Source organism: Pongo pygmaeus, chromosome 5 (assembly GCF_028885625.2).
Source record: "Pongo pygmaeus isolate AG05252 chromosome 5, NHGRI_mPonPyg2-v2.0_pri, whole genome shotgun sequence".
Classification (NCBI taxonomy): Eukaryota; Metazoa; Chordata; class Mammalia; order Primates; family Hominidae; genus Pongo; species Pongo pygmaeus.
The window spans coordinates 86,714,331-86,732,741 of NC_072378.2; the positions used below are offsets into that span (position 1 = coordinate 86,714,331).

General features: G+C 38.7%; 1 protein-coding gene and 1 pseudogene across 5 annotated transcripts in view; one reads left to right on the top strand and one right to left on the bottom strand.

Moving 5' to 3' along the window:
• Nucleotides 1-18,411, top strand: part of ZNF292 (zinc finger protein 292) — a 111,121-nt gene that overhangs the window by 18,957 nt on the left and 73,753 nt on the right. The window lies entirely within an intron of this gene.
• Nucleotides 2,482-17,487, bottom strand: LOC129038228 (DNA-directed RNA polymerase I subunit RPA43-like; annotated as a pseudogene).

Genomic DNA, 18,411 nt, shown 5'->3' on the forward strand with positions numbered 1-18,411 from the left:
GGGACCTTTTGTGGTGGTTATTAGAATTGATGAAAGCCATAATTATTTTAAATGATCGTTGTAATATAAAGTAACATTTTCATTTATACTTAGACTACTTTGGAAATACTTTGGATGTTTTATGTATGATATGACCTAGCATAATTTTAAAACATTAATAATTCCACTGTTTTCAAGTTACCCATGATTATCACTTTTAAAAATAACATTAAATTACTGATTAATTTGTTTGAAGCCTACCTTTTAAAGAAAGTAGGATTAGATTTTATAATAATTTATAAAAGATCCTTTTGCATGTGTGTGGTGGAGGGTTTGGAGTTAGTTGATGGGAGTGAATGTGCCAGGAGATTAGTGGCTTTATAGTTGAAACCTTTCCTTTGTCAGAAATTTTAAACTAGAATTTGAGAGGCTGGGGATGAGAGAGAAGCTGGGATTATATAGTAACTAAAAGAACAGATTTTGAACTATGATTTGAATTCCAACTCTGGCACTTCCTGAAGGACTTCAGGGTTGTGGTTTTTTGGTTTTTTTGTTTGTTTTTTTAATCTCTGTTCTTACATATAGACTAGAGGTAATAATATCTGCTTAAAGCTGTTGTGATTAAGGCATAATGTTTGCTGAGTACTTTGCTTATTATGGTGCTAGAATTAGAGTAATTGTTAGCTATTAATACATATAAGAGGAGTAGATCCTAAATGTTCCCTCATAAAATAACATTAGTTTTAAAAAATTCTTTAACCCACTATACCAAAAATGTTGTAATTTCACCAACATAAAAATTGACATAGTTTACAGTCTTTTTTTGTACATCTTCAAAGTCTGGTATGTATTTTATACTGATGGCATATGTCAGCTTGGACTAGTTAACATTTCAAGGGCTGTATACTCCACATGAATCTCAATTGTAATGAAATATACTGGTTTGCACCCTTTCATTGTCTGGCACATCTACTTGTAAACCAGTGTGAATGTCTGCCACTCTCCAACCTCTATATCCTATCATCTAGATTTAAATCAAGATATACCACTAGCGGAACATGCTTATTATTGAACATTAAACTATGAGATTAGCACTATGTCTGATACTAGTTAAATGGCAACAAAAATGCCTGACATGGAGAGTTCAATTCAACCATTTATCTGTTTGCAAATACTAACAAAGGTAACTGTGAATGGGCAATCTCTTTTTCTTCATAGCACTTAGCACAATTACTAATTTTCTATAGTCTCTTATACTGTGTACTCTTTCCCCTATGATACCCTATAAGGGAAGGAACTGCATCCACCTTGTTTGCTACATTTTCTCAGTGAAAGCAGTGAACAGCTGTTTTTCTCTTTAGAACAATTTATGATAGCCTACCCCAATCATTAAAAAGTAATCAGGAAATTTCCCAGTAGTCAGAATCACATTTATCTTGCTTTCATCCGACTACTCCTCCAAGACACACCAGAATCAGAATGGTTGAGGCACAAATGGACAAGTAACAAGAGAACAGCTCTTTTCATCAACCTCTTAGACTTAAAGAAAAAAGAAAACAATACATATGCACCTAGTGGGAAAGAATAGTGAGTGTTGTTCCCCGGGAGTCAGTGAGTGGCATGGTTCATTAGCACCCTGGAGACTAATTAAGCATTCTTTAGAATGTTTAACCATTCTAAGTTAAACAATAGAAGTACTATAGTAGTCATGATAAAGGAAAACCTAATACCAATAAATGCCCTGAGTTTTTCAAAATGCAAAATAAAATAGGACCAGACATGGTGGCTCATACCTGTAATCCCAGCACTTTGGGAGGCCAAGGCAGGTGGCTTACTTGAGCCCAGGTGTTTGAGAACAGCCTGGGCAACATGGCAAAACTTCATCTCTATAAAAAATACAAAATATTAGCTGGGCGTGGTGGTGCACACCTGTAGTCCCAGCTACTCAGGAGGCTGAAATGAGAGGATCACCTGAGCCTGGGAAGTCGAGGTTGCAGTGATCCAAGATTGCACCACTGCAATCTGGGCGACAGAATGAGACTCTGACTCAAAAAAAAAATTTTTTTTTTTAAATTAAAAAATAAAATGGCATGTAATGATTAAAGGTGAAATCTGTTTCAAATAAAAAACCTATACTTAACTCATTTTTTAATGATATAATATTGTATTATAATGTCTTTTTGATAGTCTTAAGATTACAGGAATAACTTTATGTAGTATAAAACCTGGAAAGATGGAAGAGTTGAGAGTGACAGCAGCTCTTACTTTTTTATTCTGTATACAGTAAAATGGCACTTTAATAATATTGGAATTCTCCAGATTAATTTATTGTCAGTTTTGTAATTTTGGCACAAAAAAAATCCAACTCCTTATCAAGCGTTCCCTGTTTTGTAAACTGCTGATGTACACTAGCATTCCATATCGTTCAAAACATTTATTCATCCATTGTGTATAAGTCAATCTTTTAAAAACTGAATCATATTTAAAACTCCCTAAGGAAGATTACTTTTTTATTTTCTGTTTAGGCGAGCATTCCAAAAGTGGGGTAAATTTAGCTTCTTCACTGTGTTTCTTCCTTTTCTTTCTTCTTTTTATGGTCACTTTGATAACCGCTGGAGTCACTGCTTTGGAAAACAAGGTCCTACTCCTGATGCTTTTTCTTTTTCTCCTCCTTTGGCTCATCTTCCCAGAGGCTATTCACATTAGTAATAATCTTTTAGTCTAACTCTTCCTTTGGGGTGACATCTGCAAAATTTGCTAGCTTGTGGTACCATCATCCACTTCATTCATCTCTGGGTCTTTCTGGTTTCTCTTTTTCTTCTTTGGAAGTTTTTCAAAAGCTTCTTCAGTGCTGGTTTATCAGAAACTTCAGAGCTCTTGGATTGTAAACTAGTGATTGTTTTCCCTAAATGCAGAATATTTCAGTAGCATCTTAATCTAGATGAAACACTTCATATTCTGGTTCATCACCCACATTTATCTCCACAGCCTGCCACTGCTCAGCTGACATCTCAGGTTTGGGGGTGGAGGTATTAAAATATTTTTGTACAAAATAGCCAGTCTGACTAGAAGACACTTTGTTAACTGTACTATAACCTTTTACCCTGGTTCAGGGCAGAAAATAACAAAATCTGCTTCAATGTTAAGATTAATGTGTTCTTGATCATCATAAATATCTCCCAGTTCACCACAACTTTCATGTTATATGCGATGGGAACACCTAAAAGGCTCTCAGAATAGTGCAGGAGCTTCACATTGAGCTTCTCTGCAATGCCAGTGTATTTCCTGTTAAGGTAGCAGAGTGATGTGCTTTTGGCTGGGCCACCAGGCAAGAATTCACCAACACCCAAGCAGCAGGATAGGTTGGCAGCTCTAGGAAAGGAAGGACATGTTCAGCCTGCGGCACCTCTGAACAACCTGCAGCCGTGTGGCTTGTCCGAGAACATTAATCTTAGTGTTAATAAAATACTGTTCAGTTTCTTGTCATCTAGATAGTGGTTTTACAGTTAAAAAAATAGAATAGGGAAATTCCCTTTTCTCCCCAGTCTTACCTGATACCTTGATGTACAAAATAAAAATAAAATAAAAAAGTTACTGCTGCAGAACAGTTTGACAAGTAGTGCTCTAGAATATAACAGCACTGTTGGCAGGGGTCGTGAGGGGAGTTAAAGTGTAGTTCTCTTCTGACAGTGTTTTCTTCCTAAACTGGTGTTTTTTCCTCATATTTCCTCTTTCTACTGCTTGCTTCTCTGTACTAAGATAGTGAATGTTCTTGTCCTAGAGACATAATAAAGCCGTTCCTGAAGAGTTTCATACCTTTGATTTAATTTTTAAAGACTTATGCTGTTTATTCTTGTCTTACGTACTAAGGCACATTAAACTCATTTTTTTGGTACCTAAGATTTTAAATATATTTCTCTGGAATCATGGCACTGATGTGTATATAGTATGAATAGGGGAATTATACTTTATCAGAGGAACAATAATATCAAACAGTGAAATTTATACAAATATACTCAGTGCTAATGTTTCTAAAAATTTATTGAGAAGACCGAGGTTATCTTACACATTTCCCCAAGTCATCTTCTCAGATTTTCTCCGGACTTTTCATTTCCTTCCTGGGAAACCTAAGGAAGAAGTGGCTGTTCCCTTTCCAAAGTGCATCTTTTCGTATGTGTACTTGATCCCCACCACTTCAGAGCACCATCCCACTTTTTTGAGTCTTCATCACTTTTCATCACTTCTGTCTTTTAGCCTATAGACGTATACATGTCTTTCTCATCTTTTTGCTTCACTGGTCATCTCTCTTCAGATTTTGCCCCTTCCTCTGACTTCTTCTCTCCTTATGTGAAACTTCTCCTTCCTAAAAAAGGTTTTCCTTAATTCTTTTTTTTCCCCTCATCGTTTTGCCAGACTTCTTGGAAAGGTATTGTTTTTATTGCCTTCATTACTTTTTCATTGCAGTTTGGATTCAACTCCTCACCATACAAAAGAAAATGTTCTCTTTTTGTGAGGTGGGGTCTCACTCTTACCCAGGAGTGCAGTGGTGCAGTCATGGCTACCTGCAGCCTTGAATTCCTGGGCTCAAGTGATTCTCCTGCCTCAGCCCCCTGAGTAGCTAGGATTACAGGCCCACACCACCATGCCTGGCTAATTTTTAAGAACTTTTTTGTAGAGACAGTGTCTCACTATGTTGCCCAGGCTGGTCTTGAACTCCTGGCCTCAGGCAATCCTCCTGCCTTGGCTTCCCAGAGTGCTAGGAGTACAGATGTGAACCACCACCCTTGACCAAGAAAATGTTATTTTAATGGTCACCTGGCTTGGCATATCTGTAGTACTTGTAGACCTGCATAGCAACCCAGCAGTTCAAAGACTGTTTCATGTGCCTATACGTTGTTTTAAAGAAAATTTGTTAGCATTTAAAAAATCATAAACTTCCATATTGAAATGAGAGTTTGGGGCTTTTGGAAAATCAGAAGATCTGGCAATATTGAACTAATGCCTGGCTCTGGACTGAAATGGCTTCCTGGCCAACCCCTCTTGGCTGTTTAAAATGTTTGTGACCCCACCTAGACTTACCTTCAATTTATTTACACTAGGCTTCTGGTTCTACGTTTGTGACTGTTTATTGTCTTTACTCCTTTCACCTTCTGGAAGGTAAATGGTAGATATTATTAATATATTAAAGAGGACTAGATCCAAAAGTTTATAGTATATGTGTGGTGGGGGGGCTTTCCCTCATAGGGAAGAAAAAGTATTAGCTTTTTCCCACCTGTCACTAGGTTCGTGGCTGAGTCACCTTTAACAGAATACAGATTAACAAGAGAAAATAACACAAATTTATTTAGTAAAAGTTTTACATGACATGGAAGTTTTCAGAAATGAATCCCCAAAGATACAGGGAAACCTGTGTATTTCAGTGCTTAGATTTGATGAAGAATAGACAGTGGTGGGGAAATATGATTGGACAAAGCAGGTAGGATCTAATGGTAATAAACTGGAGGGGAGCTTAACAAGGCCTGTTTGTGCAGATTCTTAATATTCCTGTGTTTTCAGAGATAAGGACATTTCCTTTCCTCAGGGAATAGCAAGGGCACCTCTGGAATGAGGGTCTTATGACCTACTTTAGAGGAAGGTCAGAAAATTGTTTTATGGCCTGTTTCAGGGGAGAAGGGTGGGAGGAGGTCAGAAACCTTCCTGCTTCTGCTACTTTCTCAAATACCAGGGTACCATATTTTGGGGTAGCGTTTACTGAACCCTATCACCCTGAATGTTTTCTTCCTTTCATTCTTCACTAGCAACACTCAAGCATTTTTCCCAACTCATCATTATGTCTGAGGCAGGACTTTCTCCTCAGAAAGTGGTTCCTGATGACCTGGTTGATAATCCATGCTTTACATACTCATCTTCAGCAGTCATCCACTCTGACATTATCTCCCGTCACTCACTCTGGATAGGATTTCCAGGTGTCCATTATTTTTATAGACTTTTAGCCCTTGGCTTCCATTTTCAGTCACCTGTGGAACTCTTCCTCGTGGATGTTCAGTAAGTACTTCTAATTACATATGTCTAAAATGGAACTCATCCACTTTTCCCTCCATCCTCCCACCAATAAGAAAGCCTGTTGCTATTCTAATGCACTGCCTCCCCCCGCCCACACCCCCCCCACACACACTTAAGTTTTTAATCCTTGGCCAGGCAAGGTGGCTCACGCCTGTAATCCCAGCACTTTGGGAGGCCGAGGCAGGCAGATCATCTGAGGTCAGGAGTTCAAAACCAGCCTGGCCAACATGGTGAAACCCCGTCTTTACCAAAAATACAGAATTAGCTGGGGGTGGTGGCACATGCCTGTAATCCCAGCTACTCAGGATGCTGAGGTGGGAGAATCGCTTGAACCTGGGAGGCGGAGTTTGCAGTGAGCCGAGATCACACCACTGTACTCCAGCCTGGGTGACAAGTGAAACTCCATCTCAAAAAAAAAAAAAAGTATTTTGAATCCTTCAGTCATTTTTAGCTCCTCCTCTCATTTCCACAGACCAGTTACCAAGTTTTGTCAGTTTTATTCCTCTACTATTTCCTGTATCCTTTGCTGCGTAAATTTGATATGTCATTGCTGGCTACATAGTTTTCTTGCCATAGGAAAATTTAACAAATATTTGTTTTTTCACGAAGGTACTTTTCTGTCCTCCATTCACTTCTTTTTAAATCTGTCTTGTATACTGTCACTAAGATTATTAGTTATCCTTCCAAAGCACAGATACTATATTTGTTCCTTAAAGACTTGAAAAGACTATGTGATGTTGAAGAATTCAAATTCTGGATTGGACACCGTGAGTTAAAATCCCAACTTCACCACCTACTAGTTGTGGGCTCATTTTCTTAATTTCTTTAATGAGGATAATAGTCATATCTACTTCATAGGTTTGTAAGGATTAAATGAGGCATCAGTACAGTGCACATCACATTAACAAGCACCATGTAAAATACTATTGTTCCATGAAAACTAAAATTCAAGCTCATTAACCTTACATTCAGGAATCTTTCACGCTTCCAGTGTCCCATCCTGACTGATTGGCACCATATCTCTTATTTTTTTGTAGTCTTAGGGCTTTGTAGTCTGTTCTTATACTACAGCTTATGTAACCTCCCTCACTTCTGTGCATTTGCCTTAGCTTTCTCCTTTAGTGTTCTCTTTTTTTTATTGACTTGGTTTCACCACATCTCTTTGCTTTAGTCTATGGTAAGGCTATTCAAATTCTACATTCTTCATTAGGCCTTCCTATGCTACTAAAGGGATTTAATTATGTATTCCTCATTCTTTTTATTGAACTGTGTATGTTTTTCGTAGTTTCTTTGTATTATGATTGTGTTTCTTTCTTCTACCTCCCAAGTTGGTGTTCTTAAAAAGAGGGACCATGCCTAGTTTGCTGAATTGTAAGTAATTAAATCTTGTTGAATGGTTTTCTCCTTGAATAGGTGATTTCAGTTTTTGGAAGAAAGGTGAATTTTGTGCCTTTAAGAAGCTGTTCTTTACTGAAATTATGTTACTTTTGACTATTCTTATTTCATCTCATTTCTGAATTGGATGTCTATGTTCAGGGCAAGGATTCAGTTTGATCAAACAGTTCTTATAAAGCAAATGTGAGTGTATAATAAGTAGTAGTACTCTTAATAGCTTACATTTATTAAAGTTGTGTGCCAGGAACTGTTACGTTTGTGTGTTGTGTATGTCTGCCTGTGTGTATAAGAGAGAGGGAAATAATTTATTTAGTCCTCAGCACCTCTCTGAAATAGGTGGTTACTATCCCTGTTTATTTATGAGACCACTAAGGCACAGAGATGTAAAATAACGACCTAGTCAAGTAACTAGGAATTTTTAACAACACAAGAAAAGCAGAACCCAAACTAAGTAAAACATTTTATTTCTTTTTTTAGGGACAGTGTGTAGGTGTGATTGTTGAAGTTTGCTTTAGGGTACTAAAGGAGTTTGTGAAAGAAAACTTTAATCTTTTGAAACTAAGTTTCAGGAAAGCAGAATGTAAGCATTTTACCCTTGTGGAGTCTGAGTAATACCTTTATTTAAGAATGTGCTAATTAGGATTCTTTGTTCTATAGTAGTGGGAATTTCATTAGTTTTGAATTTAAGTGATGTATAGGCCCTTTAAAGGTGAACAATACATATTTATGAACTATAGTGATAGCAATTTGTTGAAGACATTGTTTCCCAATCTTTAAATATTAATACAAGATTAATTATTTGTTTTATTGGATTAAACAAAAACAAGTCTGTATTTGTGATATATGTGGCTTCTTTTTTTTTTTTGGGAGATGGAGTGTCTCACTCTGTTGCCCGGGCTGGAGTGCACCGGCATGATCTCGGCTCACTGCAACCTCCACCTCCCAGGTTCAAGATATTTTCCTGCCACAGCTTCCTGAGTAGCTGGGATTACAGGTGTGCGCCATCATGCCCAGCTAATTTTTGTATTTTTAGTGGAGACAGGGTTTCACCATGTTGGCCAGGAGGGTCTCGAACTGCCAGCCTCAGGTGATCCGCCCACATCAGCCTCCCAAAGTGCTGGGATTACAGGAATGAGCCACTGTGCCTGGCCAATGTGGACTCTATATGGTATAAAGGAGTATGTAAAATCTGTGGAGAGAAGTAGGGCTATTTTCTACAGCAGTGGTCTTTAAATTTTTTAATTAGGTACCTTACCAGCAAACATTTGAATAGGAAACCTCAATATAAGTATGTCTAATTATAAATCATACATATAAATATATATACAATTTTGGCTTATATAGTTTTTCAAGTCTGTTTATGATATAATTTTATGTTTTAGAACAATTTAATAGAATTTTTTTCCTGCTGTACTTCAGTGTACATCCTCTGTTTGGAAACCACTAGTTTATAGTGCTATGAGTAATGAAGTTTTCTAAGAATACATGATTAAATAACTGCCTGATTTATTTGCCCTATTTCCTCCATGTACAGAGACATTACAGCAACAGCCCAGTCAGATTTTTTTCATGCTATCTTTTAGTCATATTTAATTTACTGTGTATTTCTAGTTTATTGCTTCTGCCATGTTTTATTCTTTATGAAGATCCCCGAGTATTGAGTGTGCCAGTTATCAGATTCTCTCCCAGCTCTAAATTACCTCTTCATTACTTGATCTGCAGTATTGAAGCCTAACCCTTTAGGCCAGGGGTGTCCAATGTCTTGGCTTCCCTGGGCCACATTGAAAGAATTGTCTTGGGCCACACATAACATACACTAACAATAGCTGATGAGCTGAATCGCAAAACAAAACAAAAAAAACAGAACAAAACAAAAACCTCATAATGTTTTAAGAAAGTTTTACGAATTTGCATTGGCCCGCATTCAAAGCCATCCTGGGCCACATGTTGAACAAGCTTGCCTTCGGCATTTCTTCTTTGTATGATGTTAGTTTTGTTGAGTAGAGAGTGGTGGAAGGACAGTGCACAAGGGCAGGCTTATGGTTTTGTTTCTTCTTACTGTGAATGCACGGCTGCCAGTAGTGTGGCTGTGGATATCGGGGGGTCCTCTGCCCCAGGTATGTGCCAAGAGCAGACAGACCCTTGTCTAGCTCACAGCCCCAGTCTCAGCTTAGTGACCTCCTCTCTGTAGTTTTCCCAGCATGAGGCTGCACACCCCAGACCTCATGCCTGCCTTCTGGAGAGCCAGCTGCCAATATTCCAACTTCCCCTGCATGTCTACTTACACTCAGGAGGGCTTTCCTTGTGCAGGCCCTGCTGGTAATCAGATTCTCAATGTCCCAACTGACTGTGTGTGCTCAACCTCGAGCCCCTTAAGCCCCAGCAACCACACAGGGAGAACTACTTTGCCATCCAGTGGGCTGCAGCCATACTTCCAATAAGGCCTGAACCCTAGTTCTGGGGAGGGGACCCTCTTCTAAGTTTGTTCCTTCCTTGGATACCCTCACTCAGCCCTTGAGTACTTGAGTATTCTTCAGAGTTTTCATTACACATTGATAGTTATTTTCCTATTATAATTAATAATTGTAATTGAGAGTTCCCTGATTCCCCTTGCAGGACGTGTGTGACAGAGGTGTGGCTCACCTGCTTGGTCGCCCCGCAGCTCAAACCCCTAGGGCGAGCATGCAGACAGGTAGGTGCAGAGACCAGGATGAAAACTTTGGGCTCTTGGCCCCATGATAGTGTCTAGGGGTGAGTGCCTGCAACCCCACTGTTACAAAGCTCTTTCTTTCAGCTTTGCCGTCTGCAGATGGCTTTGAGTGTTAATCAGCTCGATGGACCCTCTGCCTTATTGCAAGGAAGAGGGCCAGTGTGACAGCCTTCCGTATCCCAAGCTGTTCCCCAGCATCCCGGATCACACGCAGGCTCGAAGGATGAGTGGAAGATTTTACTGAATGGTGGAGGTGGCTCTCAGTGAGATAGATGGGGAGCCAGAAGGTGGAGGGGTGGGGGATATAATCTTCCCCTGGAGTTCAGCTGTTCTCAGTCAAACTCCTCTCAATATTCAGGTGCCTCTTTCCTCCTCTGCCATGCCACCCTGCTGCTCTCTGCCGCTCTCCACCGCTCCTCTTGACATTCAGCAGTTTGTGTGTGTGCCCACTAAGGTCTTGGGTTAAATGGGGGCAAGATGGGGGAAGTGGTGGGCCAAAGGCAACTTTTTGGGTGCAAAAACAGGAATGGCTGTCCTCTTTTAGGGCCACTGGTCTTCAGACTTGAGGGTGGGGCATTTGCCGGGGACCCGCCCTCTTCTACCCAGTATTTTCTGTCTCCTGTTCATATGTATATGAAACTTTGCCTGTTCAAGTTAGGGTGTGGTTCTTTTTGTTTTTTTGTTTTGTTTTTTTTTTTTGTTTTGTTTTTTTTGAGATGAAATCCCACTCTGTAGCCTAGGCTGGAGTGCAGTGGCACTGTCTCGACTCACTGCAACCTCCACCTCCTGGGTTCAAGTGATTCTCCTGCCTCAGCCTCCTAAGTGGCTGGGATTACAGGCACGCACCACCACACCCAGCTAATTTTTTTTTATTTTTAGTAGAGACGGGGTTTCGCCATGTTGGCCCGGCTGGTCTCAAACTCCTGACCTCAGGTGATCCGCCCATCTCGGCCTCCCAAAGTGCTGAGATTACAGGCACCCGGCGGTTCTCATTTTTTTGATTGGATCCTATCAGATGCAATGGGCTGAAGTGAGTTAAATTACATATTATCCTTGTGCTTGAAAACTGAAGATTAGTACCAGTGCTTCCTCCTCACCCACTCATATACAGGGCATATTTGGGTCACTGCTAGTCCATGGTAACTAGCTTTGTTATTAAAAAATATCATGGTTGTAAATGCAGTTATTCACTCTAGTGGAATATTACTGTGCAGGAGTAGCCCTTCAAAGTCATTGATCCCAAAAATGGTTGAGCTGAGAGAATGGAATAATTGTGTAAGTGTGTTTCCATAGTTAAAAGTCTATTATATTTTAATTTAAACAAGAAACATCAAATGAGAACTTTTCAATTCTATTACTTTATTATCATGCTTGGTAGCTTAAAAAATTTCCACCTGGTTATTTCCTTTTGAGTAAATTAGCAAATGGCAGTCATGTAAATTATCTTTTAAAAATTTCCACAAGTAGGAGGCTGGGGTAAAAGAAAAGCACTCCTACACTTTCAGAGGATGTGGGGTTGGTGAGGCAGAGAGACGGAAGATGAGCTATTGTGACTAATTTATTAGTGCTAACTTGTTACTAATAGATGGTTTATTTGTAGACATCTAAATATGATTGTGTTCATTTTCACATTTGACTTTTCCTTTGAAGTTATATGTGTAAAATAGTTGGTGATGATATGTTTCTAGAAATTGAAGGAGGAAAGAATAAAAGCAAATTAACAATCATATTATTGATTCCATAGCAACGTGTTAAATTTGCTATATCCAGTAGCCTTTACATTAGTATAGAAGTAATGAGCCTGCATTTTGTATTAACTAAATTATATTATTTTTAATAAATTAGTAAAACAGCAGGACACCAGAATCTTTTTGAGAGATTTTCTACTTCCTGGTCCTACTGCTTTAACTTCACTGTTTGTGACAACTTTGTGTAGAGAGAGATTATTGAAGATAAAACTGATGGCCCTGGCTCTGTAGGTGATCTTCCCAATGAAACACTCATGGAGATAGTATTTTACATAAATTTTTAAAAGCAGTGATGACTTCTGTGTAGGAGTCAGTTTTTTTAAACTTAGATTATAAATGACTGTGTATACAGTGAGAGTTGCTGAAAAAGAAAAAATGCTTGCAATAAAGTTACAAATAGTCATTTTCCCCCTGCAATTGAAAGAATGATGCTTCATTCAAGTCTTTGACGCCTTAGATTCAGTAAGGGTGTTAAGTACTAGAGGAAGTTTATAATTACAAAGAGCTGCATCTAATAATCTTAAAGGCAAATAGAATGCTTTGCAACAGACAGTAACAGGTAATAAAATAATTTAAAATATATATTGCTATCAAATACTTTTTTTTTCTTACAGGCTGGCCCCTGCAGGAAAATATAACATGAAATTCAAGCATATTGTATCTAAGAAGTTACTGTTTAAAAAAATAAAATGGTCCCTTCAGTTGGGGTTGAATCATAATTCTAAAAGACACAATCCTGAACACCATAATCCCAAATGTTGAAATCCTGAAAGATCAAAATCCCTAATGTCTAAAATCCCGAAGGATTGAAATTCCATTAATTCTGGAAAAAATAATTTTTACAAACTTTTTAAAAGATGTTTATTTACATTTTTAAAAGGAGATTTGAGAATCATAAAATACCACAGAACATAAACCACTTTACACCATAAAATAGGCAGTAATAACATACATATTTTTGCAAGCATAAATAGATATACTAAGGATAGTCACATGGGTATAACAGTGATGAGCAGGTAAGCCATATTCATAAAGAAATAGGTCACAAAGTGAAATGTGTAAATACATATCACTATGGTTGGTAATTGTATACACGCAGTATTATAACTGTAGTCATCTAAAATACCATGATGAACAACTAAGTCTTTTGATGAGGTCAGCCAAAAACTGTAATGATTCACCACCACATATGCAGTTGCCCAAAGAGCCAAGATCTCAAGAGATTTTGTCTTTCACAAATACAGATGTAAAAAAAGGACATCTCTATTTATTGAGGAAATTTCAACGTTTTCACATATACACACAGTGCTTACACACAAAGTCAGTGTTGTGATAATACACTTTTGTAGAGTCACATTTACTAAAATGCATATAACGAATTAGAACTCTCTAAACCTTTATACAATTTATACCTCCAGAATTGGAAATGATGTGAAGATGAAAGATAGCATAGCTAATTGGCACAATGTGTGAAGGGGCAGAAGTAATACATGATTGAATAATTTGGCATGGGAGATTTTGCCTACTTTTTGCCTGCATTTTCACTTCTGTGAAATTTTGGAGAGTGGTGTACTCTACACATTTTGTAAGTATATGTTGTCTATTTGGAAGTCTGGTTATTGTTTGGCCATTGCAATTAAGTATTTTTCTGCTTTCACATCACCAGTAATAATTAGCTTTTAAACTTCTGTCTTTCACCATTAAGGAGCTTAGTGCGCTCAACTTACCATAGACTTTTTTTTTTTTTTGAAGGGACAATTCCATAGATGTCTTCCATTGTGTTGTAAGGAATACAATAAGAAGGAATGATTGGCTTCTCCAAAACTAGGTCTGTATTAGGGTTCTCCAGAGAGAGAACCAATAGGATATGTATATAGATAGAAGAGATTTATTAGGAGAATTCACGTAAGAGATTCTAGTGGTTGAGGAATTCCACAACAGGCCACCTGCAAGCCAGAGACTCTGGGGTTGCAGTAGCAAAGCTCAGTCTAGTTCCTAAGGCCTCAGCCAAGGAAGCTGGTGGTGTAACTCTCAGTGGGAGATTGAAAGCTTCAAGGACCCTGAGGGGCTGCTTAGTTTAAGTCCTGGAGTACAAAGGCCGGTGAGCCTGAAGTTCTCATATCCAAGGAAGGAGAAGAAAAGTCTTGTCCTAACTCTCAGAGACCAATCCATTTTCTGTATTTGCTCTCTTGGCTTCTGGCCAATTGATGGTGCTCACCCACAGTGAGGTAAGATCTTCCCTACCTAGTCCACTCAGACTCACACACTAATGTCCTCTGAAAACATCCTCCCAGACACACCCAAAATAGTGCTTTAACAGGTTTTTAGGTATTCCTTAATCCAGTCGACACCTAAAATTAAGTCCATAAGTCTACCGTTTGACCACGTACCCATACGCATTTCCTTAAACTATACTTAAGTTTCCAAATAAAGACATTAACAAAGGAATAGTTCCACCTAACACGATGCAACTCATATGATGCAAATATCATGTATACAACCCAAAAATGCGCTAAACCTTTCCCCAGAATTCGACTTTCAGGATTTTGACATTTCAAGATTTTAATCTTTCAGAATTGTGATTTTCAGGATTTTAGACTTCTGGGATTTTGATATTTTGGATTTCAACATTTAGGATTGTGTGTTTTGGGATTATGATGAGCACTGCTTTCGTTACCGGTGTCACAATTTAATTAATACAGTAATTTAATTCTGTTGGTGTACCATTTATATTCTAGAATATTCTAGAACTTGAAGCATACTTTCTTTGAGAGGAGGTCTTGCCCTGTAACCCAGGTTGGAGTGCAGTGGCACAATCTCACTCACTGCAACCTCCGCCTCCCAGGCTCAAGTGATTCCTCCCACCTCAGCTGGGACTACAGGTGCTTGCCATCACATCCAACTAATTTCTTGTATTTTTGGTAGAGACGGGGTTTCACCATGTTGCCCAGGCTAGTCTTGAACACCTGAGCTCAAGCGATCTACCCACTTCAGCTTCCCAAGGTGCTGGGATTACAGGCATGAGCCACCATGCCCAGCCCTCTGTATTTTTCTTAACTTTTTATTTTTTATTTTTTTAAACATTTGCTAATTTATTATAAAGGATTTTACAAAGTATTGACAGGAAGAGATGTATAGGACAAGATATGGGGGAAAGGAGCTCAGGGACCTTCCACGCCCTGCCTGGGTACACCTCCCTCCAGAAACCTCATGCACGTTCGGCTATCCAGAAATTCTTGAACCCAGTCCTTTTGGATTTTTATGGAAGTTTCATTACCTAGGCATGATTGATTACATAATTGGCCATTGGTGATCAACTTAGTCTTCAGCCCCTCTCCGCTCTCCAAAGGTTGGGGGGGGCGGGTGGGGATAAAATTCTCAACCCTGTAGTCATGCTTTGGCCTTTCTGACGTCCAGCCCCTGTCCTGAAGTTATTTATGGGCTGCCAGCCATCAGTCAACTCATTAATATACAAGGAAGCCTTCAGGCATATTTTTCTAGGTTATTAATGGAGGTTAAATTCCCAGACTAGTTACAAAAAGTATTTTTTAAATTCACAGTAAAACTGTAATGTTACTTTATATTCTAGGAACAGGATACTGTGCAGGAAAGACCACTGTCAAATTCAGAGTTTTGTTTTGGGAATGCCTTACCACTTCATTTTCATTCCCTCTTCCTTCTCCAGTCCTCTTTCTCAGGTAGCTGATGTTCTCATATTTCTGTGAGTACACTTTGCATCTTCACTCAGACCTATTCCTTCAATATAGGAGAGCTCAGTTAGCTGCTAAAGAAAATAGTATGAACTAACTTATGATACTGTATGGATGTGCCTTAAGTAAATAAGATTTCAGGTAGATAATAAATATGGGGAAATGGCCAGGTGCAGTGGCTCATGCCTGCAATCCCAGCATTTTGGAAGACTGAGGTGAGAGGATCACTTGAGCCCAGGAGATTGAGGCTGCAGTGAGCCGTGATCATGCCACAGCACTACAGCCTGGGCGATAGAACAAGACCTGGTCTCAAAAAACAGGCAGGGAAGTACAGGTGATTTGGAGGAAGGATAATTTGGAGTGGAAGGATCTCCAAAGAGGCAAGCCTCCCAGTTGCTGCTGTGTCCAGTCTTTTGTTATAGGTGTTCCTGTATTCCAGAACTTAAAGTTTCTGTGAACGCGTGAACTGAAAATTTTTCCTCCAACTACTCACATTACATTAGCAGCAAGCGTTCACGGGATAAATGAGGAGGGTAAGACTAGAGCCTTTGGTGTGTATGATTTTCTCAGTTCAAGACTATAGTTGTATATCATTCTAGTCTTTTTTAGTTATTAATATTATATGAGCTAGTAAATTAATTTTTTCCTCACTTCAGTGACATTGCGTTTAATTTCTAATCTTAAGACAAATAGTAATCCAAAGTTTTAGAAAAAAGAAATTCCTGCAGTAACTAGAAAAAGTTGTCAGTCTCTGATTTAAATATATATTAAGTACTATTAATTATGGGTCCAGGTCAATCATGATAAATATCAGTAAAGTTTAAAAGATAATCTTGTTCAGTAACTCACTTCACTAAATCTCTGTACTCAGGATAAATATCAGTAAAGTTTAAAAGAAAATCTTGTTCAGTACCTCACTTTACTAAATCTTAATGCTTGAAAACGTACATATTTACAGCCAGATCTTAAACTGGAGAGTGGTTGAATGAACCCACTCTGTGGTCAAATGTTTGATATTTGGCCAGGTACAGTGGCTCACACCTACAATCCTAGCACTTTGGGAGGCCGAGGTGGGCGGATCACCTGAGGTCAGGAGTTCGAGACCAGCCTGGCCAACATGGTGAAACCCATCTCTACTAAAAATACAAAAATTAGCCAGGTATGGTGGTGCATGCCTGTAGTCCCAGTTACTCAGGAGGCTGAGGTGGGAGGATCACTTGAACCCAGGTGGCGGAGGTTGCAGTGAGCCAAGATTGCACCATTGCACTCTACCCTGGGCAACAGAGTGGGACTCTGCCTTAAAAAAAAAAAAAAAAAGTTTGGTATTTGCTGTTGACTTAATGTAGTTTGATGCTCCTAGATTAAAAGCTGTGTTTACTACTTAGCTGTTTCCCTATATGAGTAGTTGCAACATTAAATGCCTGTAGACCCCAGACATGTAAATTAATGACTTGGATAGAGAAAGGACAGTGGGGAACGAGAGAGCTCTTACCCTAATTCACCAGCTGCTACCTATCTGCTTATTACTGCCATATGGGAATGCTGGCCGGTGTTTGCTGAGTCTTTTGATTTTTCAGTGAGAGCTAGGTCCAGTTGCTTGTGTATAGTGTCTCAATTTTGAAATATTGGCAATTAATTCAAAATATCTGTGGGAAAAGACCCCAAAAGACTGTATGAGCCAAACAAAATATGCCTGGGGAATTTATTCTTAGGTATTTTGCGCATTCTGTAGTTTGCCAGGTGTACATGAAAAACAACTCTCTGGTAGTGAGTTTTGATTCTTTAATTCTACGGTGGTCTCTGTGCTTTCATCATTATTCACGTACCTGGAAATTGTACAGTTCTGAATGCATTTGGAAACGGGTGTACAAATGGTCGGCATGGCTAGGGAAGGGAAACAACTCAGGCTGTTTTGATACCTTGAGCAAAGAGAAATCGCTAAGGTAAAGATACCCAACTGACAGATAATGTAGAAATCCCTTACTGTCTTTCTGGCCTTATATTTCTATTATAGGCCTGTATGCTTTGTTTAATTTATCCTGAGATCTCAGATTTTTAACCAGTATTCTAAGCTTCCAGAACTATATAAACATGGTATATATTCAAGAGTGATTTTATGAGTATTTCAGTGGAAGGATAGAGGAGAGCAAATCAGATAACACTAACTTGTAACCATGTTAACTTGAAAATTACATGATTATTTAAAGTTCTTACAAAATGCTTATGTTAAAATTAGTTTTTAGAATGTCAGTTTTCTTGTTTAATTTTCTGCATTGTATTAATATATAGCCAGCCGTAGTAATTTTTTTTATTAAACAGTTAAATTCACTGTTGTTTTGACTATTTTTACTTGAAAAACAACAGTGGATTAAACTGTTTAATACAAAATTACTATGGCTGGCTATATATTAATCTAAACAAGACTTTTTTAATACAATGCAGATAAATTATTATAGGTTTGAAAATGAACATAATAATGAAGGCTTTTAAAAAGTCTTTTTCAGGCCGGGCACTGTAGCTCTTGCCTGTAATCCCAGCACTTTGGGAGGCCGAAGCAGGCCGATCACCTAAGGTCAGGAATTAGGGACCAGCCTGGACAACATGGCAAAACCCTGTCTCTACTAAAAATACAAAAATTAGCTGGGTATGGTGGCGGGCGCCTGTAATTGCAGCTACTGGAGAGGCTGAGGCATGAGAATCGTTTGAACCTGAGGTTGCAGTGAGTTGAGATCGCACCACTGCACTTCAGCCTGGGCGACGGAGTGAAACTCCAACTCAAAAATAAATAAATAAAAATAAATAAATA